Source organism: Patella vulgata, chromosome 8 (assembly GCF_932274485.2).
Source record: "Patella vulgata chromosome 8, xgPatVulg1.2, whole genome shotgun sequence".
Lineage (NCBI taxonomy): Eukaryota > Metazoa > Mollusca > Gastropoda > Patellidae > Patella > Patella vulgata.
The window spans coordinates 20,986,328-21,000,643 of NC_065886.2; the positions used below are offsets into that span (position 1 = coordinate 20,986,328).

Below are 14,316 nucleotides of genomic sequence, written 5' to 3' on the forward strand. Positions count from 1 at the left end.
TGAGATGTCAGATAATCGATGCCCTGGACTCCTTTTTTTCCTATAATCTTGATGAAAAATCCTTCAAAGAAACTTGATGACAAAACGCGAAAGAAAAAACTTCATCAGATTGTTGTTTGTCTAAGCGACCCTGTCAAACAGATCCCCCTAGGTCACTGATCTCGTATACAAATCACATCCCCGTCTGACAATCTCTCTGTGGCTTAGTAAGTCTATTTAACAGACAATGGACTAAAAGAAAGGGCGATGTCTGAAACGGTTGCAGTATCAAGTGAATCGTTGATATAGCCTTAGGTTGCGTCTTTGACTGTCTACAATATTACGTTTCCTTTACAGTTTGCATTGTATTGAGATAATCGGCGAGTTTTTACTTGGGTAGATAATTTAGACAGTCTGTATACAGCCATGTTTCTATTGTCTTTATGACCCACCTACGCAACTTCCTGTTTACATTTTATTTATCAAGACTTCAAATTTAACTATTAATGTTCTGAAAATAACCCGATGCCTTTTCTTATTCGAGGAGTTTATATAGCCAAAGAACTGAAATGTGGTTTAACGTTAGAATGAAGGGCGGGTATATGCCATACAGTGTGTTATGGAGGACATTATGCTCGGACAGGGGTTATTTTGCGTACGCGGGACCTCGGTATTTCGTCCCATTGTTGCGTACCACACAATAATTTTATTTTTCTCCCGGTCACGGAATAGCTCAAAATTAGACACCTTAAAGGCAGCAATTGTCAGCTAGACTGAAATAATTATGATTCCGTTGCAGAGAATGTTTAGGGTGCATTGTTTCATGGATAAACCAATACGTTACGGTGATAGGCCCATTATTTCAATCAAATCTAATTTACGTTTTACAACCACCTAGTAGACTTTAAGGAAATTCAATTATCAGCATTCCTTGTTCTTTTAAAGTGGTGTAGTGTTACTTGAATTACATACGTAAGGTTTAAATTAAAAGACAACGTCTGTGCTGTGTATCTTAAAAGCTCTTGAATCGACATGTGCATCCGAAAGGTTGCTAATGTAGACATTTTCAAATAGTATCAATGATTTAACTTTGATTTCACCCAAATTTAGTAGCTGCAAGTATGTGACTCGTGGTGGTGCTTATTCCGATTTGGTCAAATAAAGCGGGCGTGCCTCAACCGGGCACATCTAGATATTGTCTTATCGCCACTTGCATAGCAATGTTGGTTGACCACAAGAACGGAACAGTGTGAACATTTTCTCATAGACAGAAAAAATAACAATACGTTAATACCCTTCGATGGGGGATTAAGCCAACTTGTGCGCTGCTTGTTATTCCTCAATTTCGGGTCTGTCCGTCTTTGGCTAAAAACTATAATGGGGTTCGTCAAGTCTTCAATCGTGTCTTTCTGTGTAAGGTTATTAGGAAACGACCGGTTCAGAAAGGTGAATAAATATTGCTTGGCACTTGTCTACCTCGGGTATACACTGGCGTGTTCTCACTTCTGTGCATCACCAATAGCATCCCTAAGATTTCGGTAAAATGTCTTGTACATAAACGTATAAACGTGACCAGAATGTTGGATAATATAAAACAAAGCGAACATTTTAACAGATTAAGACATTGCAGAAAGTATATTAGATTTCTGTTTAACTCACTAATGTTCTTGAATGTCTGCTTCAGTTCCACAGAGAACCGATTATCTATATGACTTTTATGTTCAGAAACGATTTAATGATTTCTAAACTTTTGTGTTTTTTATATTTAATTGTCTATCGTCTATTAAAACAGGACGTGGGCGATAGATGGCAGAATGGTTAGCGCCTGAGCGTTGTATCACAAGGTCTGTCATTGAGTCGACTGGCGTGATTACGATTCCCCGGTTGTACGTAACAAGGAGTAAGGTCGCCTGTTCATCTTCGTGGGTATTCTCAGGGTCCTCCGGTTTCCCAATTCTCATACACTAATTGGTTTAAAGCTTATGTGTATCGTATTAGAAAGAAACTGTTCTAAATTTCTGATTCTAATTTCTGAAGATTTCGAAATCAGAATTTTTATCTGGAACTGAAAGGGGTTTAGCGTTTTACTTTGCTGCAGTCAACGGGCTGATGAAGACGACCATGCAATGTGCTATGAGGGAAATTTTGCACGTAGTTATTAGATTTCAACTGCCAAGGGTTACATTACATGCAAGTCCAGATGTACACGGAACCTCGGGTTTGCCTCTCATCCCAATGACCAGACGCTTTCATAGCCAGGTCACCCGTCCTACAAGACCAACAAGGGGAAACCGCGCTGGGAGTTTTAAAATGCCTATACACATCACTGGCAACCATACGAATTTCATTCCTTCTGTATTTGACAGAAAACCGCATACATTTCCATTAACCCCCATATGATGTGTTTAAAAAAATTATAGACTCGGATATGACAACATTTTAATATTGACGTCTATATATTATGTAGTCCGTCTCCGGAAGCATATGAAGCAGTTTAACAACTCCGGCCTCGTGCTACAAAATACTTTTAGCTCCTTATCCACAATATATCTAAATTAAAGGACCGTGTTAAATAAGTAGACACACTAAATCATCAAGAAATATAACATAAATGATTTATTCTCACTCTAAAAATTGACCAATAACTAAAAAGATGTATTTCAGTTGATATTTTTGAAAATATGACATAAACCATTTGTATTAGTTCTCAATCAAAGTTTTCCTTCTATATTTGTTGATATTTGATGTTAGAAGGTACTTGTACTAATTTTGTGAGAGCAGTTTTAACAAATCAATGGTCTTATTTTCACAAAGATTTATGTTACGGTTCAGATAAAGGCATACCAATGGAATTATCCATCGTAAGATTTTAGAATTAGATTTATAGTTTGGTGGGAGATTAAAAAAGACGGGTTAATAGAATGTGGTGAATATAGCTTGTCCATTTCATACGTTACAGAAAAATACTCCCGAACTTATGCTTCCTCTATTCGTTACATCCGATTTATCCAGTCTTTGACAGTAACTGTCGACTGTTTGCCGCTCACATTGCTGATAATATAAGTTGTAGTAATGCAGAGTAATGCTCCAAGACAGGAATGGACCTACGAGTTCATGAACACACTGCACTCCAGTCTGGGTTGCACAAGTCCAAAGTTATCTACTTCGACTACAACTCATATATTTGTATGGATCAAGTTAGAATCAATTGTATATATACTGGCTGTCTCCTTGCGTATACAATTCAGACAATGAATTCTATTGGTTTTGGCTGTAGATTATTAAAATGTACCACTGACAAGGCCGGGACTTCCCGATGAACATTCTCGACCAACTCCGGAATCGAACACAGGATCTCCTGGTTAGTGAGTCAGTCCAGTGTCATAGCCAATTTAACAAGTCAACAGTGAGGCTGGTGTTCCCCACTGAAATCCCAAAATAAATAAATGATATATATCGATTAATTGCAGGTTTATCTTTTTGATCAATCAAATTGCTTATCGCTACTTAGTCTAAGCAGAAAATTGTCATCATCGAACTCGGGAGTTTCGTCGCTCTCACCCATTTAGAACCAAAGTTATCCTGTTGCTTGGTCTCGGATGGACAGACAGACACACAGACAGACGAACCCATTTTGATAGTTCCCTGCTTTTTTCGAAAGGCGGGGGATAACAATTCTAGCTCAATTAGGAGTTATTGTGTCCCAAAATGTGTGACGGATAGACAGACACGGGCAGACCCATTTTAATAGTCCCCCACTTTCTTCGAAAGGCGGGGGACAAAACTAATAGGAAAATACAGACAGACAGACGAACCCATTTTAATAGTCCCCTGCTTTTTTCGAAAGGCGGGGGATAAAAATTCTAGCTCAATTAGGAGTTATTGTGTCCAAAAATGTGTGACGGATAGACAGACACAGGCAGACCCATTTTAATAGGAAAATAGTCGATTTGGCCTGAACTAAAACTGGAAAATACCATTCCTATATACTGAATGTATCACAACCCTGTTCTGACTGGTTGGAATACTTTAAACAAATGATGGAATCTCCATGGAATTCTGGTTTTAAAATAATAATGTTAAGCGACATAAATATTGATCCTCCTAATCTTGTTAATTCCTATTGGTCTGATCTGCTTGATTTGTATTGCCTAAAACGAATTATTTCTCCTCCTACAAGAGTAACAAACTATTCATCTATTTCAATTGATCATTCCATTGAGGCTACACCAAATAAAATTACTAAAACTAATGTTTCATCGTTAGCCAGTATGTTTACACGGAATAAAAGGGACATAAAATTCCCATAACTAATCATGTATATAACTTAAAAGATGTGGCTTAGAAAGCAAAAGCTATTTAAGTCCAAGGTCTGGTCTCTAAGAACTATATTTGCAATCTTTTTGTTAAATTCTATATTGCCAAGTTTATCAAATTGTTTTTTTCGTGTTATTGAATATTATAAATATAATTTATATTAATCAATCCAATTTCATACTTCCTTTTTGACAGGGTTAACTACGATTACTGAAAATAATTCCCTAAATAATAATTTTATATGTGTGTAAGTCCCTAAACAATAATCTATGTAAACATATTTTCTCTCATTCAAAATACATTAAGTAAGAGCTAAATCTGCCTATTGCAGGTCTTTCTTTAGTCCTGAAATGTCTAAATACATGTAATTTTAATTCCCTAAATAATAATTTTATATGTGTAAGTCCCTAAACAAAAATCTATGTAAACATATTTTCTCTCATTAAAAATACATTAAGTAAGAGCTAAATCTGCCTATTGCAGGTCTTTCTTTAGTCCTGAAATGTTATCTAAATACATGTAATTTTTATTAAAATGATATTAATTAACTCGTCCAGGCCGCAATCAACTCTCGATGCCATTGCTAGCATGCGATATTTACTGGATTCGGATCCGATTTGCTGGTCAACTTTCATTCAAGATTTAATCATGAAATGGATAATCGAGACTATGTCTTTTATCATACCGACTTGAGTAATGATAATCGAGGCTAGGCCGAAAATTCAATCGCTAAATTCTCGGTTCATAGTGGATCATTTTGACGGAAATTTTCAGCAAATTCCCTTTACATTATCTAGTTTTTAACTGTTATAGTCTAATCTCCCATAGTGCATCTTTAACATTTGAAACTGTATTAATGACAAACTAATGATACAAGAGTGTCAACGCTATCAAGCGTCGATGTTTTAAATTCCTATGGACCTTTGTAATTCATAAAACATTGCGTACCACAAGGTTCTGTATCAGGGCTTTGATTTTTTCAAGAGTTTTATAAATGATTTGCCAATGCAACCAAATTCCAAATGCGAACTTTTGCAGAAGATACATTTTATTCAAGTGCGATGATACACATAATTTGCTGAATCGGTGTAAACTAAATCACTGTTAGACAGATGTGGAAATGTTTGCCGTCTGAATTAAAATCAATTATTCGGTTATTGAACTGGAATTATTTTAGACCATCATTTTTAATGTAATGGCCATGTACCATGATGTTGCTTAATATTATATTATTCATTTCATAGACAATATACATTTTTAATATAATAATAAAACGCCTCTGAATGTATGGATACATGTTTGTAATATTGTCATTTTGTAAATATGTTTTGTAAAAGTTCTCGCCTCTCCTTATATTGCATTGACAACCCTTTACTATTTTATGTTAAAACAACTCTTTAATGTAATTTGAAAATCAGTCACACAAGGTGAAAGTCATTTTTCGCTCAACCAATTAGAAGACGTTTAGAAATCATAGTTTGACAAATGAAGCTATTTTGATAGGACAAAATAATATTCATTTTGGACTGGAGCGATTAAGATCATCGGACAAATTTAAATACAAAACACTAATTAAAAACAGCGTGTCAACGTAAAAATCTAAAATGTATTATTATCCTACTGTATAGTCATAGGAACCTTCACTTATATCTGAATACAAAAACACGGCTCTGTCAACAATCTGTGTATGATAATGTAACCACTATTGTTTATTTAATCATTAAAAATTTTGTCCCAGGAGACACTGATTTATCGAAATGGGTCGTCTTTGCCATAGACAGATGTCTCGATAGCTGAAGAGGTTAGTCAATCAGTGCAATTTGATGTCTAAAATAGCTCTCTGATCTGCTCCTGAAGGAAAATCATGATATCCGATATTATCCAACTTCATAATATTGATGTCTGGATGTACGAGATAAGCGTTCCAAAGTGGCCCTAGTGATCGCTCATTTATCATTTTTATAAAGTTGTTAGTGGTGCCACCTGACGAGAAATCAGCTTGCTAAAGTAAACTATTTACTTGGCTTCTAATTACAATCTGATGGGTATTAGACGTGACAGCCCGAATAACCAGCTTAGCACTTTGCTTAATATTTTCCTTCTTACGTACCACGATCCGCCGTCAAAAGTTTGTTAAAGGACGTTTATTTAGCGTTTAGCTCGTCTGATAAGACTAATTTCAGACACGGGGGATGCTTACTATTTTATTACAGCTTCTTGTGAAATTTGTTTTCGTATTGAAAGTGTGAAGGATAAGGCTCCATATGATCTGTCGGTAAAATAAAGTCAATGCGTATCATTAACCTCTAGCGACCAGAAAGATATAAATCTATACGCAGACGTAACAAAGGTAAAGTACTTTAACGATCCAACATAATCCACAACATATTTAACGACGATCTTTGATGTTCTTTAAATAGATTGAATAGAAATACGAGACGACAGCTCGCGTAGAAATGAAATGAAATGAAATGGGGTTTAACGTCCTACTGTTTTGCTCCGAACTGGGCTAATGAAGACGGGCATACGCCATACAGTGTGCTATGAGGGAAATTTTGCCCGGACAGCGGCACTACGGCCTACACTTATATCGAATTCCAACTGTCAAGGGATCTTTTACGTGCACGCCAATGAGTACACGAACCTCGGTTTTTCGTCCCATCCGAACGACTAGACAGCTGTCCTTGTCAGCCCCTCCGTCCTGCATCACTGACAAGGGAGAACCACGCCGGAAAATCGGGATGAACTTTCTCGGCCAATGCAGGGATCGAACACCCGACCTCCAGGCTAGCGAGCCAGCGCCTTACCCACTTAGCCACCGTGATCCCCAGCTCACGTAGAACTATTTTGTCCAGGTCCGCAGCAAGTGAGCAACTCCAGATCGCACCGAAATTCTTTAAGGTTACAGCAAGTTATTAATACGAATTTAGCTGTCTATAACGTATATTTCCAATTTTATTTATATTCTATCACTGCGTAAAATGTGAACAAAATTTATAAAATCGACGAAGATCCTAAAAGCAACTTGGATTGGTACCGACTTGCCTGGCTAACGATTGCTTAGATATTGGTATTGAATGGGTGGGGGTTATGGAACTCGAGACAATTAAAACAAAATTAGTTTCGCACCTATTGCTATTGTGGAGAAAAGCTTCTAAAATTGTTAACGAAACATTTCGAATATTCTCCACAGCCTTCACCTTTATTGGTTTATGGATATTCCGGGTACCGACCTTCGTCGCAATAAATGTTGATATAAATAAAATAAAACCAAGTACGAACAATCCAAACCATTAGACAAAATTCGAAGTCCTAAAAAACGGTATCTATAGGCAAAATAGTGTAATAAGGCAAAATAGTGTAATCAGCACATGGACTGTTCACCGTGTAAAAAATACACGACAAACAGTGGTAACAGGTGTCCGGAAGAGTAAGCTTACCCTGCCTGGTGCCACACCCGCCATAGCTGCATCCAAACTATAAGGCGAAATCTCGGTAAAATAGCGTGATTGGCCAATGAACTATCGGTATGCAAAATGCACGTGATGAACAGTGTTAACGATGTAGTAGACAGACATTATCAGGGAGATGGTATATGCGTCAATTAAATATATCTAGAATAATAGCCGAGAGAGACATGTTATATTTACCAATTAAGTCAATATGACGGCCATAAAACTTTTTAAAGGTTTTAATAAGTTTAGTTCGCAAGTATCCCTGTAGTTGAAGCTTAGATGACAAATGCCTCGATCTACTTAAAAATCAGAATAAAATGAACAAGCTCTCGCGTAACGAATTAGTTGAGACACAAACACTCCATAAGCTGGTGATATTGGAATGTTACTACTAATATATGGAAAGTTAACAATGACTAGACAAACTGCCCGATTAATCTTCGGTCTGTATTGTGATTTTTTTATGAATTTAATGATGGGGTTAAAGTCAGATCTCTATGTAGACACTTACCCACCTTGCGACAAGAATTACTCATTTTTCAGCTGATATCATGCAACAATTATATCACATCAGCCCCCAATAAACGATAAATTGTAGATAATTCTTGACTCCGCTTATACGCAAGTCAACATTACTAATAGATCGCTTTATATTCCTCCATATAAAATCATTAGGACGCCGCAGTTAATGGTTCTAAGCCTGTCATTGGTGGATATTATCTTTATTAATGATGTATACGCCTGAGCAGGTTATCTATGTATATACATCCTATATATTATGTCTTTTTTTATCCCTTATACACGTTTACGTCTGAGGATAATTGAAATATTAATAATGCCTCGGTAATAAATTATTTAAACTAAAAGGTACCCTTGTAAACTTGACGAGAACTACCTTATTTTTTATTGGAGCGGTGGTTAATTGGAGTCTGGTGGCACAGTGTTTGATTGTTCTTAAAATATAAAACTTCCGTTTTTGCTAATAACTGTCCATAAGCGATGTTATCCAGGTGTTGTTTTACAGTTGTATTATCAAAATAATAGTGATTGTTGTCGGAGTTTACGTTTAAACGGTTTATTGGATTACATGATTCAAAGTGCTAAATTTAAACCCAGGACATTCCATATTGTTTGATAGGCGTCCAGACAGTATCGAGGTTATGCCTTGATAACATTTAAATGAATACGTGAAATCCGTTCGTTATGACATATTTTCTGGTTGCTGAAAGGCAGCGCTTCTAGTCGGTGGTTGTTAGTTGGTTCGTTATCCTTAGGTGGCGTGCATGAGGCTCAACAAGCACATTCTTTCTGTTACGCCTGATACCATCGCCCTATTATAAAATTAGATAGGGGTGATGTCCTTTGGGAAATACTTGGTGAATCTTGATATGCCTGGTTGGTGCATTTTTGTGTCCTCTTTTTAATGGTTCGCATAATCGTATCCAGGTGGAGACTGGCAACCGCTTTTTGAAACCGAGGTCAGTGTTACATGCGTGAAAAGGCCGTGTTCATTGTTTGTCTTAATTAGATACCACGTTGCATAAGTAAAGTAACAACGTAACTCATAAATCAACATGTTTCTAATTGATTGGTTTACGAACCGACACTTCAGTTTCGCGGGTCCGCCATACGAGCTGCTGTGATTGGTTGCTTCTACAGCTAAATAGCAGACGTGCTGAGAAATGACTCCAGAGGATAGTAAGCGGTAGTAAGTTTTCGTCTAGCTAAGAAATTGATTAGTTCGTTGTAGAACGTTGGTTGATTAATTACATATAAGTAATCTAGTGAACATCGGATCGCGGTAGTCAAGCTGTTAGCAAACTAATAACCTGGGCCCTGTTTCACGAAATTTTAATTAAAGATAAAATCCGAATTTTAGTTGATACTTCAATTTTGATTGGCTAAGCACTAAAATCAATCTAATATTATCCAATCAAATTACTAAAATTTGGATTTTATCTTAGTTAAAATTTCGTGAAACAGGGCCCAGGTCCTGAGTTCGAATGCAGGTGCGGTTCCCTTTAATATAGTTTAGCGTCCTTGCATGGAAAGTGTTACCTTGTTCGAATTGGACTAAAATTTAAGGTTCACCGTTTTACGCCTTCGCTTGTACGTAAATGAAGCCTTCAATATTAGAAACTGGCATTGCTACACACATGACCATATAAGACTAGCATTGCACTCAAGACCATATAAACTAGCATTGTACATGTGACAATATAAAACAAGCATTGCACACATGACCATATAAAACTAGCATTGCAGACGTGACCATATAAAACTCGAATTGCACACGTGACCATATAAATGACATAAGTATAGTGTTGACGAATTGTATAACTCAAATCGATTCTAAAATGGTATTCTGGTACTGCTTGCATTCCATGGTTATTATTTTATATTTGTCCCACACGCTGCACAGACTTGCCGTGAAGACATTAGTAAATTATTTATATCAGAATAAACATGATCTGTTCATTCCAAATATAATGGTCTGACGCGAGCAGTTTACATCAGGTCTGTCAATGAGTCAAGTGACATGGTTTCGATCCAACTTTTGTACGGGACAGGGAGTAGAGTCGCCTTCCCAACCTTCCAATGCTAAAGAAACAAATTGTGGAAATAGAATTGTACCATAGTGGTCCCGAAATAACATAATACTCTCTCTCTCTCCCTCTCTCTCTCTTAAAGATGTTATTCACACATTTATATAGATATATACGGTATATTAGATGATCCCAAACAAATCTCTCAATGTTCAACGTACAATAACTTTTAAAACCTTAATATCCACCCCGTTGGGCTCTTAATGACGTCAGAATTGTCGGTCGTAAAGTAAGTCACTGGCTGCTAGTGTAGCAAATTTCCTCTTTGTAAGATTTCGATTTCCGTGCCAGTAATTTCTTATTTCTATATAGCATTCTCTTGACGGCTGTGGTCAAGTGCTTGAACATTGTTAATCATAGGGACATCTGAAACTGATCTGGGTTCATCCTGGCCAAATTAAATAGCGGTATAGTGAGTATAATGCGGCAAATAAGGTAAATTACTTGGGAGTTTTAGTACACTGGTGTCACAGATGGTCATGCCCAAGACCCCCCGACCCAAAAGACTATACTGGGATTAAAAATGCGTGTACTTAAAGATGCATTATGTAAGATTTAGATAAAGAGCTGATAGTTCTCGCTAAAATAGTTAAATAAATAATGAAAAGGGAATATGTTCAAAACTTCAGTCAAATTACTTCATACTGAGCGTAGTTATGACCGTTTGAATAACAATGAAGTCTCGATCGTCATTGCTAACGTTGTTACGATAATAACTGCCAATTGTTTAGAGAGTTGATTATGGGCTTGTCATGTGAATAAATGTCTAATTAATGATTTATATAACTTCTGAGTCCAAACGAAAGAACTGCTTAGCTCTTACATAATGCATCTATAACCATAAGTTCGTGCGATTTGGTGACAGAATACTTTAACGCGCGGTAGATTATATGGCGTTTTCATGGCTATTCAAGGGCTCGGCCGAGTCTTATAAGTGACGGGGGCCAGGGTCGACTGCCTTCCCACATTTACCCATGGCAAAGTATACAAATAGTATCGAATGGTCGCTGTTTGCATGTCATTAAATGAAAAATGGGCTCTATTTTTACATTTTGCTTTAAATATTTAAACGAACTCTATTTTTCGGAGATCTGTTGACTGACTGATGTGTTCGTTTGTTACGTATGAGGGACTGAGGCCATTCGGATGCTATGAAAACCGAACGTGATTAACCGACACGTAAATAGTTGATAAGGTAAATTTGTGTCTTTCCTCACAAAGCCATCACCTCTGCCCCCACCCCACGTAATAAAGGGAAATATATTTTATTTAAAAATATCAGCAGTCTCGAGTATTCTATCAAAGAGATGTTATAGAGAAAATCATTTCGAATATGGAAGTCCCCAGTGCCAATATAATAAAAACCTGTAGGAGAATCGGATTTTAAATGATCTCAAGAGTAGATAGTAATTGTATTAGATAGAAACATGCTAGCGTCAAATATCCTATATATAATTGCTAATTAAATTACAAGAATGCCATTTAAACTTTATTCGGCCAATATATTTGCTTAACACACATTTGATATTGAATTCATGGCGATTGAAGCTTTTCATTAACACAAAAGAACATAGATATAAAACATCTATGAGAGTTACAAATTCATTCTAGGTGTTATGATATTCTCAAAGAAATTTAATCAACTTGGTGGCATTAAAATTGAAAATGAGATTTTCAGATTAAAATATAAAATGATTAGCGTTGGATGTAGACATATTAATTTTCATTTGTTTATTCTGACAAAGTGTGTATGTTTAAGACTAGGCTATTTTAAAGTTTCACAAACTATAAAATGTTGTAATTATTGGCGAAAAAAATAATTGAAATAAAGACACATTGTCAGTTTTTTTTATATGTCTGTCTTGTAAAATGAGCTTTTTCTTCTCAAACCTAAAAATAATCAATTTGAAAATCATGTTGAAACTTGAATAGCACAAAGACATAGTCTATTCACATGCATTAATATACATGTATTGAACACTCATGCAACACATTATAGTGTTAGGACTTTCACCACCGTCGCTGGCAGTATTTTGTTCAGTTAATTTCCATTTTCACGAAGCAGGTGTGATGGGCTTAAAAGCTCAATAACCATTGCTACGTTTAGATAGCAAGTATGGTCGATTGTTATTATTGGTCTTTTTCGTTTGCTTCTCAACCAATCGAAATAGTTAATATAAATTACCAGCTATACTTTGTGCTACGTGATTTTATCCCATAAAAACTGTGTTCTGTTAATATATTTCTTATACACCACTCAATCAGGCGTCGATTAAGCTTTTCGGAATTCGAGCCGTGGCAACTTAAAGATTGCGAGCTGAAGTGTATAATTAATTTCAATCCAAGCGGCAGTAGCAAAACATAGATATATAATATATAAAATAAACAAGCGGAATATATCCAATCTATTAAAGATTTATTTTTTGCCAGTGGGGTAATTCTCGCTTTTTTCTAGAATCTGGACAGTATGCTGTAATATATTCGATGTTGCTTAATTCAGATACGGATATTATTTCCGTTTGTCAACTGTAAATATTTTCAGGGGCAATGAGAAAATATAAATCAAGCTAATTAATACAATAGGCAGTAAGAGAGAGGCGAATCCAAATCGCCAAGAAGACGTGCTGGGAATAAATATTGGCGATCTTCATAGCGTATTGTTTAGTTCTATATACTAGAAGTGTCACTGGCTAAGACAGCGATCTGCATTATATGATGCCGTTTAGCTTTACATTTTCCTATGTTTCTCGTTTGCCAAAAGATCAACCACGGAACACACAAAAATATACCAAACGAAATAGAGAAAGGAATGACCCACCTGTCAGCTAACCAAATCTTTGACCACATACGGTTGCATGTTCGTTCTTCAGGCCACTAGAAGAGCGGACGAAATTTTCAAAATTACGTTACGTTTTAGCAAACACTTATAGACAGTTCGAGAGAGTTTGAATTTTACATAAGGAAAAATACAACATTACATCTATATTTCTTGGAAATCAATCCAACGGCATTTACCGAGCGATAATTGTGTCCAGACATATTTTACGAGACCTTTCTGGAACTCCAAATACCACTAACCATAAAAGAGTTATCGTCCCAGGTGACTTTTTCGCTTCCAATTGCTAGATTTGATCTACTTGAATTTGTATTTTTATTTTTGCGTTGGGGTTAACTGTATTTTTGAATGCTATGCTTTGCCATGTTGCTGTGTCAAATTCGTAAATTTTAATAAAATAATACACGAGTATACAAAATTTACGAATAAATGATATAAAATATTATTTTTTTTATATTTGTAGGACCTGTTAGTATTATGAAGAGCCACTAATACGGATTATAGTTACTGCGAAAAAGAGTATCGTTGGTTATATCATCTCATCTCACCAGAGATATCTCCAGATATTTATTGAATTAGTGTCATTGTATGACAAAGAGTGTGTTCACACAAGACTTGGATATCATGCTAAGTGATAATACATGTATTGTAATACCTACCCTCGTCAACAGAAAGACATATCTTCCACAGAATGGCAATATTAACGTAACGTGCGCAAACACGTTTGGAGTTGCGATCTAGAATCTAAAGAAAACGGAGTAAGGTGCAGTGGAATTTGGAATAAATACGAACGTCTTCTATTGAGTCAATAAGGAGTAACTTGATTTGCTTTGATCATCGAAGCATTTGCTATTAAAACAAAGTTTGGACTACCGTTCTTAGAAGTAGACGAGACCGTGCCACATTAGCATTACTGATCAAAAGGTGTAAAAAGAATCTCAACTCGCCTCCAATCACTTCATCTAGCTACTTTATGTCAACAAGATCGAAATCTGTCGTCTGCTGAGCACGTGCAGAGAGTAGACAAGTACGGAAGAACAACATATGTCATATTGAGACGTGAACACTGAAATTGACACGTCAATTAATGCTAGGTGTGTGGCGAACATGTTCTGATGAACGG

General features: G+C 36.2%; 1 long non-coding RNA gene across 1 annotated transcript in view; it reads right to left on the reverse strand.

Annotated features, from left to right (window-relative positions):
- The window catches only part of LOC130014098 (uncharacterized), a 154,614-nt gene that overhangs the window by 31,332 nt on the left and 108,966 nt on the right, over window positions 1-14,316 (reverse strand). The window lies entirely within an intron of this gene.